Source organism: Taudactylus pleione, unplaced genomic scaffold, assembly GCF_031769625.1.
Source record: "Taudactylus pleione unplaced genomic scaffold, aTauple2 ptg000251l, whole genome shotgun sequence".
Classification (NCBI taxonomy): Eukaryota; Metazoa; Chordata; class Amphibia; order Anura; family Myobatrachidae; genus Taudactylus; species Taudactylus pleione.
Window position 1 is genome coordinate 5,820,639 of NW_028284653.1, and position 16,857 is coordinate 5,837,495.

Sequence of the window (16,857 nt, forward strand, 5' to 3'; positions counted from 1 at the left end):
CAGAGTTCTTTCCTTCTTCTTCCAGTATTAAAATTGATTCTAACTCTAGTGAGCACCACCACTGCCTTATAGCCACATCTACCAACAGATCTGTATGATAGGAATAGTGGTTTCATATTAAGTGATACTGGGGTGCCAATATCCCTACCCCCCACCCCCTACCCCTGTTCTCACTCAATGTGTTAATTAAGTCACCTGTGCTCAACCATGGATATCTCTGAACTGTTGGGGAGCCTTGAGGACCACGTCTGGGAACCTCTGCTTCAAAGTCTCCTGAACATTGGTCCTGCTACTGATTGTCAATGCTGTCATGTAAACTTGTAAATGTATAATAAACTAAACTTATTTGTTTAATAAATGTAAAAGAAAAAGTTGTCATTTTTTACAGTGTCAGATTGTGTTAGTCTATTGTAACTCCTTGTGTACATTTACGATTTACAGCATCTCATATAGTTTGTTTTCAGTTATAGTGGCTTGGATACATTGTATACTACAGTATAGTTATGTGAGTACCACTAGGTGGCAGTTGTGTTACAGGTTTTTAGACTTAATAGTAATATCCTAATTTCAAATGTATTTTAAAGGTACAGTAGCTCCTTAAATCTGCACATTGAAAACAATGAAAGAAAACAGCATATACTGTATCATATATTATTAAATGGTTGCCTTTTGTTCAGTTAGGGGAAATATTTATTGACATGCAAAAAGTTATACAGTATATGCTTTCATGATCGCATAACATGTGTGAACCACCTTAATGGAGTTACCATCATTTCCCCTGAAGATCATGTGAGCTTGGCGGATCCTCTGGTACAGGTACCCTGACTAGTCTGCCAGAGCATGTTCATAGAGTATCACCATAATATAAATATTTCTGTATGGTGACTCAGGTCACCTCTTGCCTGAACTCTGTAGGAGTATCAGATCTGGAAATATTCAAACCATGTTTCACATGTAATAGAACATATTTATCTTTATGAATTTGTCATTTATACATTATACAAGGTGTAAATTGACAGGATTGATTGTACTATGCAGAACAAAACACAAGGTGATTAAGCTGACAATTTCTCATTACACTCTAGAGCTGTTAGCCTTAGCAAACATTGTTTTCTGTTCAGCAATCACCGTATGTTGAAAATGTATTCAAGCAAAGAAGTAAAATCTAATATAGCAAAAGTGATCTAAAATATATTAAAACAATTTAGCATTAACTAAGTGACTTATTGCTATATTTAATTTTAAATTATTGATCTTTTTTAAGCTTTTTGAGATTTGATGCTGCCCAAATTAACTTTTTCTTCTGATCTACTTTATTCTCAGGATTTTGACATCTATGGTGTCCTAATGGATGGCCGAATACAATTGTACCATAAGCACAGGGCTGCCAACAGCTCTGCTAGGCCCTGGCACTGGGAGGAGATGTGGCCAGATTCCCACCGTAAGGAAACGAAAAAATAGGGGGTGCCAGTATCCAGAATGGGGGCGCCGTTGTCCAAGGGGAGGGCGAGTGTGATCGCTCCCCTCGGCACATCACACAGGCAGAGATAGGACTGACTCGTCCTGCTACATCATCCTCTCTCCCTAGCCCAGCACACAGCAGTGAATGTGCTGGGCTTCAGAGAGAGGCTGCTGCAGCAGCAGTCAGTCCTCTCTCTCCCTTCCCAAAGTACCAGAGCAGGAGTGCGGCAGGGGCTGCAGAATGTGGCCCACGCCGCATCCTTCCAACAGGCCCAGGGCCAGGTAAAGAGTACCCGCTCCCCCCCTCTGGGCGCCCCTTCATAAGCATAGCTCTTTCAATAATAAGGGGTCTATTTACTAAGCAGTGTTAGGAAACAGAGTGAAAAGTGATAAGGTGCCAGCCAATCAGCTGCTAACTGCCATCTCACAGTGTTTAAAAAATGACAGTTAGGAGCTGATTGGCTGGCACCTTATCGCTTTTCACTCTGCTTAGTAAATAGTCCCTTATCTCCTGCCAGGGCTTGGACTAAAAATAATAAACAGAAACAGCTGTCACATTACTAATCACATTACAGTTATACTTCAGAGACCCAGCAATACAGCTTTGCACAGTACAATCTAATTGCTTTTTCATGCTAATAAGCATACAGCATAACAGAGGAAATGTATGACATTGCTACTCATCCAGATCACAACCTCTGGGGGGCAATTTGGCCCCTTGTCTGAAGAGGCTCTTCACTGACACTACTGTACCTAATGTCACTTTTGCATAAAGATCTTTAATACCTACACCAATTCTGACCATTCTCAAGGTTTACTGTACATCAGTTTCCGCCAAAATTTGCTACAATTTTTTCACTCCACTCATTTCTTCTCTACAAATATGCTACTTTTGTTGTGAATCTTCAGAAAGTACCATGTCACTACAGAAATAAATATCTATTTTTTGGATAGTGCAATTGTTCCCAGGCTCGGACTGGGCTGCCGGGGAATCAGGGAAATCCCCGGTGGGCCCCACTGATTCATAGTCACGCCCTCTATCACAGGAGGGTGGGGCCTACAGCGACAGCACCATTCAGTATAGCAGAGTGGCGGGTGCAAGTAACCTGCTTGCCATGCAGTCATCAACTGTTTTGACTGACCAGGCAGTGGCTGCAGGCGGCGAGCAGGTTAATGGGACATTGGGACAAGCAGCTACTGGGGCGCTACTGAGTAAATCCCATGAGACCTAAAGGGTCAGAGGAGCATGTGCTGAGCTCTGACTGGAGAGCTCTCACATGGACCTCATGTGAGGGACTCTTTGTAAGTCTGTGCCTGGTCTGCCAGCTGAGGCTGTGGCTTCCTGTGAGTACAATGTACAGGGAGGGACTCGAAGCTCCTCTCTCTTCTCTGCTACCAACAGGTCAGGTCAGTCTTTTGTGGGGGACTGGGGCAATAATTAATTTGTGTTTTTTTGTGGGTGCAAGTGTGTTTTATTTTTTTATTGTGGGTGGCCAATGTGTATATTTTAATGGCTGGCCAATCCTCTCTGGTAGGATGGCTGCACCCATTCCAGCAACTGGCAATACCCCTTAGTGGGCCTCTGTGATTGCATTCCCCTAAGGGGAGTCCTTCATGGTCAAGTCCAATACTGGATGTCACTGGGGGGCATTTTGGAACGAAAAGAAAAATGCATAATACTATTTAAGCCACTGCACAGATATATGTGCAATCTGGAATATCTACTCCATTGACCGCAATAAAGTCTCTTAACCATCGGCAATACTCAACATGCCTGGGGTGGTCTTTTTCTTTAATTTTGTGTACTTATCTTACCTTGTAGAGGTGGAGGTGCAATTGCTTCCTCAGTGCACTACAGGGCTGATTCTGAGTTGAACTGATCTCGGATGCAAATGGTGAGTTTTTGCATACAGCATAATGCACAGATGAAAATGCATTTCATATCTCCATCCTATCGTACAGACCAGGACGCATCTGGCTTTCCATTGAATTGGGTGTTTTGGGGCGGGAACTGGGAGGCAGCAATGTGAGCACATGGATCTCCCTATCTTGTGGGAGGTTGTAATGAGCATGTAATAAAAGCTCCGTGTGTATGGAGAATGGAGGATTGATTCTGACAGATCTCTTGCACCTAGTATGGGGCTGGTGCAAGTGTAAATACTAATGATGATGGTTGCGGCAGCTGATGTAAAATCAATGGACAGCCGGCTTTCTGCTTCCAGACCCTACAGATTCCCACAATAGTCTATGGTAGTAAATCAGGCTTCTGCCAGCAACAACAGCACTTCGCATATGACTCAGGATCAGCCCCTACCTGTGCTGCTGTATGATTTTGGGGCTTTTCTCAATGAGAGCCAAAAAATCCTGTACTTTTACTTCTGTCACACTCGCAGCCTTCCAGGTATCGCCATCCTTCCCTGATCCAGAGTCATGAAATGTATCAATTAAGCAGTGCATTGTAATGTATTAAAACTTAAATAAAAAATTTTATGTTTCACTTCTTCATTTTATTCACCTGCACTACGAAATACCTGTTCCACTAAAAACACTGAGCCTCAAGCAGTAAAACAATTTCTAGGGTAACACTTTGGGACTGGCTATCGTTCAAAGCAACAAAGATGGCAGAAGCGATAGGGGATAGAGGGAGGGAGGGAGGGAGAGAGAATGGTTGGTGCACAATGATTTTTGGCTGACCCTGTATAAGCTATAACATATTAAGTGCATGAATTATTCCGCAAACACATTGGAGAAAGTTTGGCATCCATGTCTTGTATACCATAATGCCCATAATTTATTTCAATTTGCTCCATGTGATTGTAGTGCAATCCTCTGCTAGAAGCCCACTCACTCACGCTTATATGCTGTCATGCATTTACATAGTTGTGCCATCCTATCCTCATCCCTAACCCCAACCTCAGCCTCTTCCCCCTATTTAACCTCTTCTTTTCAATATATTGTATTATTCCAGTGCTACCACAATTGCTGAATTTAACCTCTGAAATCTTGTGTCTCTCTAGCTGTTTATTGTTGTGTTTTGATGACTGTCACCAAATAAAATTAATTAAAAAAAATAATAGATACAAATAGGAAGTACTAAAGCAAAGATGTACACTAGCAATCAGTAATACAAATTGAATTCTTATGAATAGTCTAAACGTCAGGTGGTGAAGATGGGAGAAATGGAAGATTGTTGGGTAATTAAAGGGCCAGTGATTTGTGTTTTCACACTTGGCCAAATGGGATTTGGAATGATATGCCGGCTGTCGGAATGCCTCCTGTCAGAATACCGATAGCGGCATCCCGTTGGTTGGTATTCCGACAGGGGTCAGATAAGTATACTTACCCTCCCCCCAACCCTAACCCTAACCATCCCCGTTAGTTCCTGAACCTAAGTCCCCCTCCTTTGTGCCTAAACCTACTACTCCACCCTTACTACCTAAACCTAACCCCCCCAGTGGTGCCTGACCCTAACTCTACCCCCTAGGGATGCCTAACCCTAATCTCCCCCCCAAAACCTAACGCTAACCCCGCTAACTGCCCTAACCCTCCCCCCCCCCCCGCGACTAAGAGGACCGGTGCCCCAGACTTACCGCGTTCGGACATCCGTCCTTCTGCTTTCCAGCATCGGGATTAAGAACGCCTATCTCAACTCAATTGTCAATTGTCGGGATATCAGCATCAGCATTTAGACCGGTGGACACGAAGATGACTACATCCCGGCCAAATGTGTTCAGTCATTTCCTGTAGAGAGGCCACTTTAATATTTAGAAATATTTTAGATAGCTAAGAAACAAGCTGTTTATTGTTCTGTGTAATGTGAACAATATATAGTATGATGCTGCAAAACAACAACAATGTTTATATTACACTCGGAACAGGAAATATATATATGATAAAGCGCTTTCTAACTACAGTACAGTATGTTTAACTCCAAAGTTCAATTACATGGAAATAATCAATAGGAGAAATGGATATATGTTAAATGTGCAACTGGGTTTAAAAACAAGTTAAGTTATATTATCAGGCTAGATATCAATTATTAACATACATAAATGACGCAGAAACTTTCTAATTAACAGCTTTTTAAATGTTGCGCACAGTTCAAGTAGTAGAACATAAAATAAGTAAGTAAATATGCACTGTGTTCTAGGCACAAACAAAAGACTTCTTCCACTCAGACATTCCACATAAAATGGATGACCACCTGTCCTTCTAAAAAGCACAAAAACTCCCACCTGTTGAGTGAGTGCACAGGTGGGTGTGATACCTCATTATTATACTAACTATAATTATTTTAAATACATTTTGTTGTTACCAAACTCTTATAATTTTAGTAATTACACTTTTCTGATAACATTGCGTTGTTATTTTGAATTTGAACTGTGCAGAGCTTTGTTTTATTTTCATCCCTTGCACACATAAATGTACCCATTTTTGAAGTGGGCCATACAGTAGTAAAGCATCTTGTAGCCAGTCAGGTCGTTGGAATGTTCAAAGCAGGATATATCAGTGCAATCTTTGTCAGGAGAGATATGTGTTAATTTTGGAGATATGTGTCTTAGTTTTGTAGAAGACAATAACTTGCTCACAAGTGTTATTATGTTAGGCAGAGCTGAATGTTACACGGGGAATGGGTCAAGCAGAAGATAACAGACTTAAGAAGCCCATTCTTCAGATGGTGTTAAGCCCCGAATGAAATGTGCGCAGACCCCTGTGTTTTTAGTTTTGGTTCTAAATCATCGTTGTGTTTTGGTTTGGATCTGGTTTTTGTTTCTACAATATTACTAACATCGATAACATTAATTTCCAGTAATTTCCTGTCAATACTTACCACCTTGCAGCTTACAATATTGTTTTCACCAATATTGGCCAAACTATGCAGCGAGCCAAGTGGCTAAATTGAGTGACAGAGCAGGGACACAAACACATGGCAGTTTAACAGAATTTAGCACATCTATGAAATAAAGTGGCACAGCAGTGGCAGACAGAATGGCAGTATAATAAACTATATGGATATATACAATGTTTTCATTATTCAAGAACTAATAGCCTAAAGCAGTGGTTCCCAAACTTTTTTAAATCACAGCACCCTAGAGTATTGGCATTGTTTTCATGGCACCCCTAAGCCAAAAGTTTGTTATTCAGAAATTCAGAAATAAATCTAGTGTAGTAAAGTGAAGTAAATTGTGCTGACCTGTTATTCTTAGGGTCAGTTATGTGGTTGTGGACAGGTTTGCGCTTCTGCTTGTCCACATATTTACATTACATTGACCATAAATAATTTGAATTGGTGCTGGACCAACAACCTGAGGCACCCCTGCAAGTGTCCCGAGACACCCCAGGGTGCCTAGGTGCCAGTTTAGGAATCACTGGCTTAAAGCAAAAGCCTAGTAGAAAAAAATATAATACAGTATATTACCAACACAATTCACCAAACAACAAATCACGGGCATCATGCCAATAGAAATTAATAATTGTAGAAAGTTAATAACAAAATTCTCCAACCAGCAAATTATAGGCCTCAAACCAATATAGGAAATTCAAGCCAGAGCAACAGCTTAATAGAAATTGATAATTAATAACAAATTTCTCCAAACAGCAAATCACAGGCCTCAGGCCAATACAAATTGATAATTGTAGAATGTAGAAATTGGTAATTAATTAATAAGTTACTAACAATTTTCTCCAACCAGCAAATCATATGCCAGAGGACAGTACAGGTGATTGGAGGTGGAGTACAATTTAGTGGAAGGTAAAGCATTAAATTATTACTACTACTATAAGGAAAAGTTAAAAAAATACATGGTAAACATGGAAAAAAATTAAACCAAGCTTCCAAATGTGAGTTTTTTAATGCAAACTGAGCAATGGTCACCAGAGCCAGACAGAAAGGATGTACTTATGAGAGCCACTGGTCTCAATACCGACATTGGAATCCCGACAAGGGACTTAAGATAGGCGTTGAACTACCAGTGCCTAATTTAATCCTGACGTCGGAACGCCAAAGGACATCAGCCTGAATGAGGTAAGTCTGGGGCACCATTAGCGTTAGCCGTGGGAGGGGAGGGTTATGATTAGGGAGCTTTATGGGGTTAAGGTTAGGTTTTGGGGGGATGTAAGGGTTAGAAACCCCTAGGGGGAAGGGTTAGGGTTAGGCACCTCCCTGGGAGGGATAGGTTGAGGGTGTGCACCCACGGGGGCTTAGGGTTAGACACTAAGGGGGGAGGTTAGGGTTAGGCACCACTAAGGGAGGGTTAGGGTTAGGGGGGGAGGGGTAGGGCACTTACCTGCCCTGTCGGGATCTTCTCCCTTCGGGCTGCCAGCATCAGGATATGAATTCAGCCGCCAGGACTTCATACCCATACCCACACAAACATTACATGCTGTATTAGTGGGGGCTGATGTGTCTCTCAAAGCTCAGGCTATGATCAATGTTACATACTTTGTATCTGTCTGTGGAAAAACTGCAGGCAATGGGGCCCAAATGCCTGAATGAGAAGCTGGTGATGGATGGTCTTACAAGATACAGAACAGCTTGTGACAACATACTTTGCTTAGTTTCATCTCCTCACTTAGCTTCTCTTATTGCTTTTCCAGTATTTTAATTAAGAGTATGACCTGACTCAGACTGGCAGTGCCTGGACTCACTTCATAAGTTACAATTTCAAATGGATTCAGTAACTTGCATAAAATTGAGAGTATTCTCCAGCATGCTGCACAAAGGTAACATGTCCCCCTTTCCATATCTCATGGCTTAATGTGTACCTTTGAATGGCTTGTTGCTTTTCCTCTAGACACTTAAGCATATACAGATGTGTCCTCACAAATCTTTGCTGTGGTTGCGCCAAACAACCCCTCTCCACGCACCAGGCCCCATGAGACTCTACTAGTGCCAGGCATCTTTTTTGTGTTTTTTTGCCAAAAATGCGTCTAAGTCACAATGTGATGCAACTAAGATGCACCAGGAGACTGTGCTGATTCATTTAATAGGCAATACTTGTATATCTGTGTGCAACTAATGCTGGCCATACACAGGACGATTGATCACACAATTTTGGCAGTTTCTACAGGTTGGACAGACCAATCATTTGAAAATAGTTGTATTTTGAGTCTTCTGCGACCCCGATGCGCGTCCCCGCCGTTGTCTAGTTGGATTGCAGATCAGATGGTTTTGCAGAGAGATCTCAACTGATCGTGTAGGAATTGACACACATTATGTGATGTGATTGATCAAATCGTATGGTCTTATGTGAAATAGTTGCATTTTAAATACAAATCGTCCTGTATCTGAAGGGAAGAATTTTCAATGGAAATCGTACAACTGATCTGACCAACTTTTGAATCTCTGGTGTATGGCCACCCTAAGCCTCTGAATCGGTATACAAAGTGCTATGATGCAGCATCTGTTGCTTTTTTCCATGTCAAGTTTTATTTACAGACTCAGTCGCAAACAGATATCCAAGTGTTACATATTAAACTAATCAGAGTAATTTCCTGGTGCATCTCAATTGCATCACGACCAAGATGCATTTTCGTCAAAATAAGATGCCTGATGGTAGCAGAGTTGCACAGGACCTGGCTGCTCACTCAGGTCAGGCATTTTCGTGGTGCGTGGCGTATTGAGACTAGATGTATGAGGACACTTCTGAAAATGGTGGGATCCCACCTGGTGACTACAGTATATGTTTAGCTTCTGTCACTGCTAACTGGTTGCCTCTAAATGCAGTCTGTTTGGCTAATCAGTCTCTCAGTGGACTGCTAAACTAGCTAACTGCCTTGTAGGATATAGGGCTTGATTTCAGGGAAGCAGCAGTGCAATACTGTCCAACTAATATGCTAATGCAGCAGGAGGCATTTGAGATAAAAAACGTCTCCTGCCAGCATTGCAGATCTAAATGCTGCATCCTAAGAAGCAGCATCTGATCATCTGCGATACCATCGACCATCTGAGCAACCTTGAGGTTACTCAGATTGTCCCTCACAGCTCTGTTGCAGGCCATAAGGTCTGTGACAGAAGATGCTGATGCACTCCCTGCCCACTCCCTGCCCCCAAACGGCTTTGGTGTAAGGTGAGAGATCTCGCAGTAGTAGACAGGCACGTGCACAGTACAGATCTTGTGCATGGGCCGCTCTTCTAACATTGTGGTTAGCATTGGGTGGTTTGTATACTACTCTGAATCTGTACTGGATGTGGATAACATATCTGCTCCTGACTTTGGGTTTTGATTGGTGCTTTAGAGCATTGGTCTGGCTTCTCTCTGTTTCGTTCGCTGCTGTGGAGCAACTTGATCACCTTTGAGGTTCCTGAATCAATAGCATTTTTGCAAGGTGCTCTCCAACTGCCTTCAACCCTAACTGTCACTGAGTTTTAAACTTCCCGGCTCATGCACAGTCTCCATGGCAACCTCCTAAGCAGGGGTTAAAGTGGGCAGGAACGGGGTGGAACTGAGTTCCGTCACGTCTCACTGTCTGCCTAGGGATGCTCAATTTCATCAGCATATAAGTAACAAAAGAATCAAGTGATGGAAATGCATAGGGGTTGCAAAAAAACATTGGGCATCCAAGTGACATAGACTAGTTTGTGGGGACCCCATAAAAACTCAGAGGAACAGCAGAAAAATAACACTGATGATATAGAAATTTTATTTTCATTTATAAGTGATGTAACATTGTAGTCTCAGCTGCTGGCAGGAGTGCTAAAAAAGCATCTAAAATGTATGTCACACAGTCATAGCTTCCAGAGCTTCTGGGGGCCTAGGCAGCCCTCAGACTTTCACTTTACCGTTTCCTATACACAACAGTGTGTGAGTGTGTGTGTGTAGAGAACAGTTTTCACACTTGTTTTGACCTGTCAGACTAGCATAGCGCGGGGGGGAGGGGGGAGTAGGTGGCAGGAGAGATGAGTTCCACCACCTCTCCAGGACCACTTTACACCCTGGATATAAGTAAAGCAGTGGGGGTTACATTTGTCAGATTAGACATGAGCCATACTAAAAGGGCCTTATTTATCAACAAGTTTATCACTCAAAATGAGTGATAAATATCACTGTGTGATAAATGGTGCTCCAGCCAATCAGCTCCCAACTGTCAACTGTTAGAAAAATGACAGTACGGTATGCCCTCCTTCTCATAAGTGCACTGGCTGACACAGCTCATAACTGGGGGTCAGCAACACGACACTGCCGGGTGAGTCATCTTTTAGGCGTGATAAGAGGGAGTAGGCATATACCATCGTAGGCACCGTTGGGGATACTGGAGGCAAGTTTAATGCAAATTTTTGTGTCTGTGTATTATTTTCAAGTTTAAAATATGTTAAGCATTGACTAGTAGTACACAGCCAGCATATGCCGTAAAGAGGTTTAGTCATAACTGGGTGTTTTATGTGTAATTAATGTGAATGTAAACTGCAGTATTTTTATTTATGTGATGTGTGATTAATACAGGTTGAGTCTCCCATATCCAATTATTCCGAAATACAGAATAATTTTGGCATGACTAAGAAAATGAAACCTTTGATTTTTGATGGTTCAATGTACACAAACTTTGTCTAAGACACAATTATTAAAAATATTGTATAAAATTACCTTTAGGCTCTGTGTATAAGGTGTGTATGAAGCAGAAATTAATTTCATGTATGTACATAAACTTAATTGAGCCACAAAATGATTGAATATATTGTATAAAATGACCTGCAGGCTGTGTGTATAAGGTGTATATAACACATAAATTCATTTGGTGTTTAGATTTGGGTCCCATTCCCAAGATATTTCATTATGATATGCAAATATTCCAAAATACGGAATATTCCGTTATCCAAAATACCCCTGGCCTCAAGCATTTTGGATATGGGAGACTCAACCTGTATAATATGCGTGATATATAAAGTATATGTGATGTCTAATTGTTAGAATAATGTTTATTCATATACTTATTGCAAAAACAACTATTTATGGGCAATTCAATTACTTGCATTCCTGGCAATGTGTCATCATAACAGAGTAGGAAAGCTTGTAATGGAGGCAATTTGCAACAGCAACGTCAATTTATCATGTACTCCATGGAGGAAGAGAAAGAGATTTATTACATCACATTTACAAGAGACAGCGGGCAGATAACTGAAATGCATTGCACGGTTTGGGTGCTAACTAATATGCACAGGTCTGGGACCTATTACATTATAAGGCATGTCATCTTTATGCTATACCTACATACTATTTCTGTGCTTATTAATCATAGCACAATCAGCCCGCAATAAGATCTAATATTCTTCTATACAGCAACAATGGCCTTTGTATTCCCAAAACGGAGGCGTGTCGCCACCGTTGTGGGGGAGTGAGGAGGCCAGGATCTCCATCGGCTGATGAAGATCTCCTGCCCTCTTTTTAGCATCTGGGGCGGCCGGCTTGCGTGACCCCATGGGTCACTTAGCCGGCCGATAGCCACGCAGATGATGCGATGTTATGTTCTAGAACGCAACTCAAATCAGTAATGAATGTTGGAGGCAGTACGCCTCCTGCTGCATTATCATATTACAGCTATCGCAGCTGCTACCATGTTAGCAGCTGCGATAGCTTGTGCGTCCTTTGCTGAATCAGCCCCTTAGAACGGGTCTAGTCTGCAACACACTACATTTATTCAAGCAGAAAAATGGAATATATGTATAGCAATTATACAGCTACAACATTTAAAGGGAAATGAAGGCTCATGACATTTAGTAATAATTATATAATTAATAGTCGGAATTCAAGATTATAGTCCTGATGCCCAGTGTCTAGAATTCTGCTATACAGCAACCCATTACTACTGTTATTCATCAATATTCCTGCCATATACTAGCAAGCTGAGTGCCATAACAAGTTAATTGGATCCTGTCACACTACAGATTAGGCCAGATTAGGGGCGTTTTAATAGAGGAGAGGGCCCATGTGCAGACTCAGGGCCTGATTCACTATGGATCGCAATACTGCGTATGCACACAGTTCAACTGTGATAGCAAGCCAAACCACTGCGATCGCAATGCAAACTCAGCACCACATAAGGATGCCCACTTTACCATACGCACATCCGTAATACTTAGAATAGCGAAACCATCGGTACAATCGAGTACCATCAGACCGATACGCACACTTGCACAATCCCTGACCTTACTCAGTGGATAATTTATGCACGCCCCTAAAACGGCATGCGAACACATTGGCAAACCTGCGTTCGGCTGTCCACTCTCCCCCATCACCACGCAGAAATGTAACTTCCTGTCAATCACTCTGCAATGTGTCTACGTAACTGCTGCGTTCACTGAGCCTGATTCAGCATGGATCGCAAGTGCTAAGACGCATGCAGTTGGTTGATTTTCGCGATCTGCGCATGTGTATGCATTGCAGTGCGCATGTGCGAACTAGCCACTGTGATCAGGAATGAGAGCGCAGTGTGTACGCAGGCCCATTACAGAGTGATTGACAGGAAGTACCGTTTGGGGGTGGTGACGGGAGGGGTGGTCAGGCGCAGGCTTGGACTGGGCTGCCGGGGAATCGGGTAATTCCCCGGTGGGCCCCACTGATTTGAGGACATGCCCCTTTTCGGGCGAGGGCGGGGCTCCACGATCGGGAGGGGGAAAGGGGTTGCTGCCCAGCCTGTGGAAGTACCCCATGCCCTCCCACGACCAGCACATTGCCTAAGATCCCTGCCTCATGCTGCTCTGGAGCAGCTCAGCAGAGAATGGAGCCTAATGCAGGGGGCATGGTCAGCTGTGCCGTCCATAGACATGGCTTCAGAAGTTGGGGCAGATTTCCCCACTGCTGCTGACACATCCATTAAGGAGCTGGCAGGCAAACCTGGCTTGGGGGGCCCCTGAGAAAGGGGAAATGGATGTATCAGCAGCAGTGGGGAAATCTACCCCAACTTCTGAAGGAGAGCCATTTGTATGGAGGGCACAGCTGACAAGGCACAATAATGGTGAGTAAAGATCTATGGGCATGATTCAGCACAGATCACAACTGCAACAGCGTATGCAGATGGCCGATTGTTGCATACTATGCATGCGTATGCACCACAGTGCGCGTGCGAGACAGCAGCATTGCGATCACGCAGAGTGAGAGACAGGTAGTCAGAGTTTGGGGGTGGTGACAGGAGGGTGGTCGGAGAAACGCAAACGCGCCTGTCTGCTTGAATGCCATTTCTGGCTTGGTGCCAGAATCTACTGCGCATTCACGGGTTTCCAGGAAAATGGTGCCTGCTCCTTATTTCCAGGCACATCTCTACTGCACATGCGCAAGTCACCGGGAAAATGGCCACTGACATTTTTCCTGTCATTTTTGGTGCTCTGCAGCTCCGGCCCAGCGCTGCAGAGTAGTGATGGACATTAAAAACCCACCATCAAATGATGACTGGGCTTCCACCATCAAAACTTTTGATGCAATGGTAACTAACCATTGTGTCAAAAGAATTTGATGGAAAAACCAATTCAGATGATTTGCGCATACGCAAAATAACCCTGTTTGCACATGTGCAATACCCCTGCAGCGCGGCTGGCAGGGAATGGGACTGGGGGCGGGGCCCGGAGTGGTTACTGCATACCTGCAGCTCCAGAGTCCCATTGCTGTGCTCATATTCGACTACTGGGTGTCTTGATTTAGACATAGCTGCCACCCGCTTGTCCTGCTCAGACTCTCATGGTGAGAGAATTCCTAGCAGCCAGCTCCTCTGTACCCAGTCACTGCCCCCTAAAAAATAAGTTACCATCGAAACACCATCCAATCATTACTATTCAAGGCAGTATACATTGGAAAGCCACCATCGAATGGTAAACACACTACCCTGGGGTGTTTCTAGAGAGGAGGGGGCCCGTGTGCAGTCTCCGACACGGGCCTCCTCCTCTCTGTCCGGTGGAGTTATAGACTCTGGGCACTAGAGTACGCCCAGAGTCTATAGAGGATGCACTGGTCACCGGGAAAATGGCCATGGCTGCCATTTTCCCTGTACTGTGCATTCGCAAACAATGGGAAAATGGCCACGGCAGCCATTTTCCAGTCGTTTTTACAGCGCCGGACCCCTGCGCCGATGTGGGACTCCGGAGAGGTAAGTAATTCTATGGGTGCAGGGTGTGCTGGACCCAGGGGCCCGTGTTCCCCGCACACCCTGCACCCATTATAGATACGCCCCTGACACTACCATCAAATCAAAAACATTGATGGTTTAAAACCATCACAATTCGATGTCCATCCCTACTGCAGAGCAACACTCTGGATACTTCGGAGAGGTAAGTATAACTATAAATGGATGCAGGGTGTGCGGTGTGGGATCCTCTGCACCAATTATAGATAACGCCATTGGGCCAGACAATCATAATCTATAAGCAGGAGTAATTTATATTGCCTAAGAAGAGGGATCTAATAACGTGTTCTCATGAATAAAAATATCTATTCAAGATTGAATCTATTCACCAACTACACTTAAAAAGGAATTTCCCCTATAATGTATATGTAGTGAAGCATTATATGTAATGTGACATGGTTATTTGACTTGTATTTACACAAACAAACACTCATTATAGTAGATTAATACCTTGGAAGTTGTTGGGAACGTATTGCCTATGTCACACAATCTGCACAACAATTTGGACATGTGTAACAAATAATACCCTCTAAGACAGTTATAGATATAGGCAATACAGCCGTGTAAACAGTCTTAATACTGCCCAATTTTGGATTACCTGTTTCATGTTACAGGTAGTTATATAATATATAACTACATTATATTGGTAATAACTGTCCCTCCATATTATGTGTAACTTCCACCAAATTGGAACATAATATAATGGTCTCTAAAAAGCTGTTACAGACTTCCTACTTACAGAAGGGAAAACAACTCTGAAAAAACATTTCCATTGTGTACTCCTAACTAAGTGATACAATAGGTAACACGTGACAAATTAAGGCAATATTGAAGGGAATAACTGGCACATTGTCAGTGTATCTTTGTATGAGTCAGAAGCCAAAACTCTTGAAGATTTTTTTATATTACTTTCTGCAATTTATATAAAATGTAATTGAACCAAGCTTACTACAAGTACAACAATATTACACACACACCCTCCTAATACATCTAGATACAAACACTATAGCTGCAATTATACAGACTCCGATATAAGAGATTTATTCATGCATCTAGGGCTAGAGAGAAGTTCCTTTTAATACACACTTGTTTTTTTCTTCACATATCTATTTTTTTATACTTCTCCTTTCCCTATTAATGGTGCATGCTTACACCATTTTAAAGAAACATTAATAAAGATTTTGTATTTAATATAAGAGGTCACAAGTGCTAATTAAACCAGTAACGAACAAGTAAATTATCTGGAATCCTTCTTGCATTGTTTAACACATTCATATTTTGTCTTGGTTATTAATTGTATAAATGGTTTATGGATGTCAGGTAGTACACCCGATTACCATTATATTGGAATTTGCCCAATAAATCCACATTTATTAGTGCTTAAAGACCTGAAGATAACTTTTACTATAGAGAACATTTCCAGAGATTATTCTCATCTCTGAGCATGACCACCTCCAATATCACATAAATCACTTCTATAATATGAATTATAAGGCTAAATATATTTATAGATATTTCAGAAGTTTTAAAAAGGACCAGAGGTATTTAAAAAGAGACTAGAATAATGGACCACTAATATATAAAGATTAGTATAGTATTTCTAGAGATAAATACATACAGATTTATTTACCACTGCTACATAAAGTAATTATTTTTTTCTAGTTATTTGACTTATGAAAGTTTCTATTCACTCATTTTAAAATTCATTCTTAAAAAAGGTTTGGTATCGACTTCATATGATTTTGAAGTGTCTGATGATGAAGAACTGAGCAATAACATTAGAAGATTTGGACGAGCCACCAAACACTGATCATCTGCACGTTGTTGTGAATTGGAATGAAGATTTTACAAATAACAGATCCCAAAATTGATCTCCACAGCTTGATTCTGGAATTTGGAACAGTGTCATTTATTGACATATCTGGAATGAAGGTTTTGAAAGCAGTAAGTAAGTGTGTATGTGTATTTAATAACTAACTGTACATTTCCAACAGTTCAAACATTGTGTATTTTTTTACAGATTTTAAAGGAATTCAACAAGGTTGAAGTTGATACGTACATAGCTAGTGCTGACTGTGAGTAAAGTTTCCTAAATACAACCTATTTCCAAGTAAATTAAGTTCAATTTGTTCAATTTGTGGTATTTAGATCATTAGAGATAGTTGTTTGTGTGCAGGACTACTGTATTGAGCATACCAGCATCTGTCCCATTTATTGATCAACAGTCTTGTTTTCACACAATAATAGGAGGTGAAATGATGTTGCATCACCTTCAGTAAACCAAAC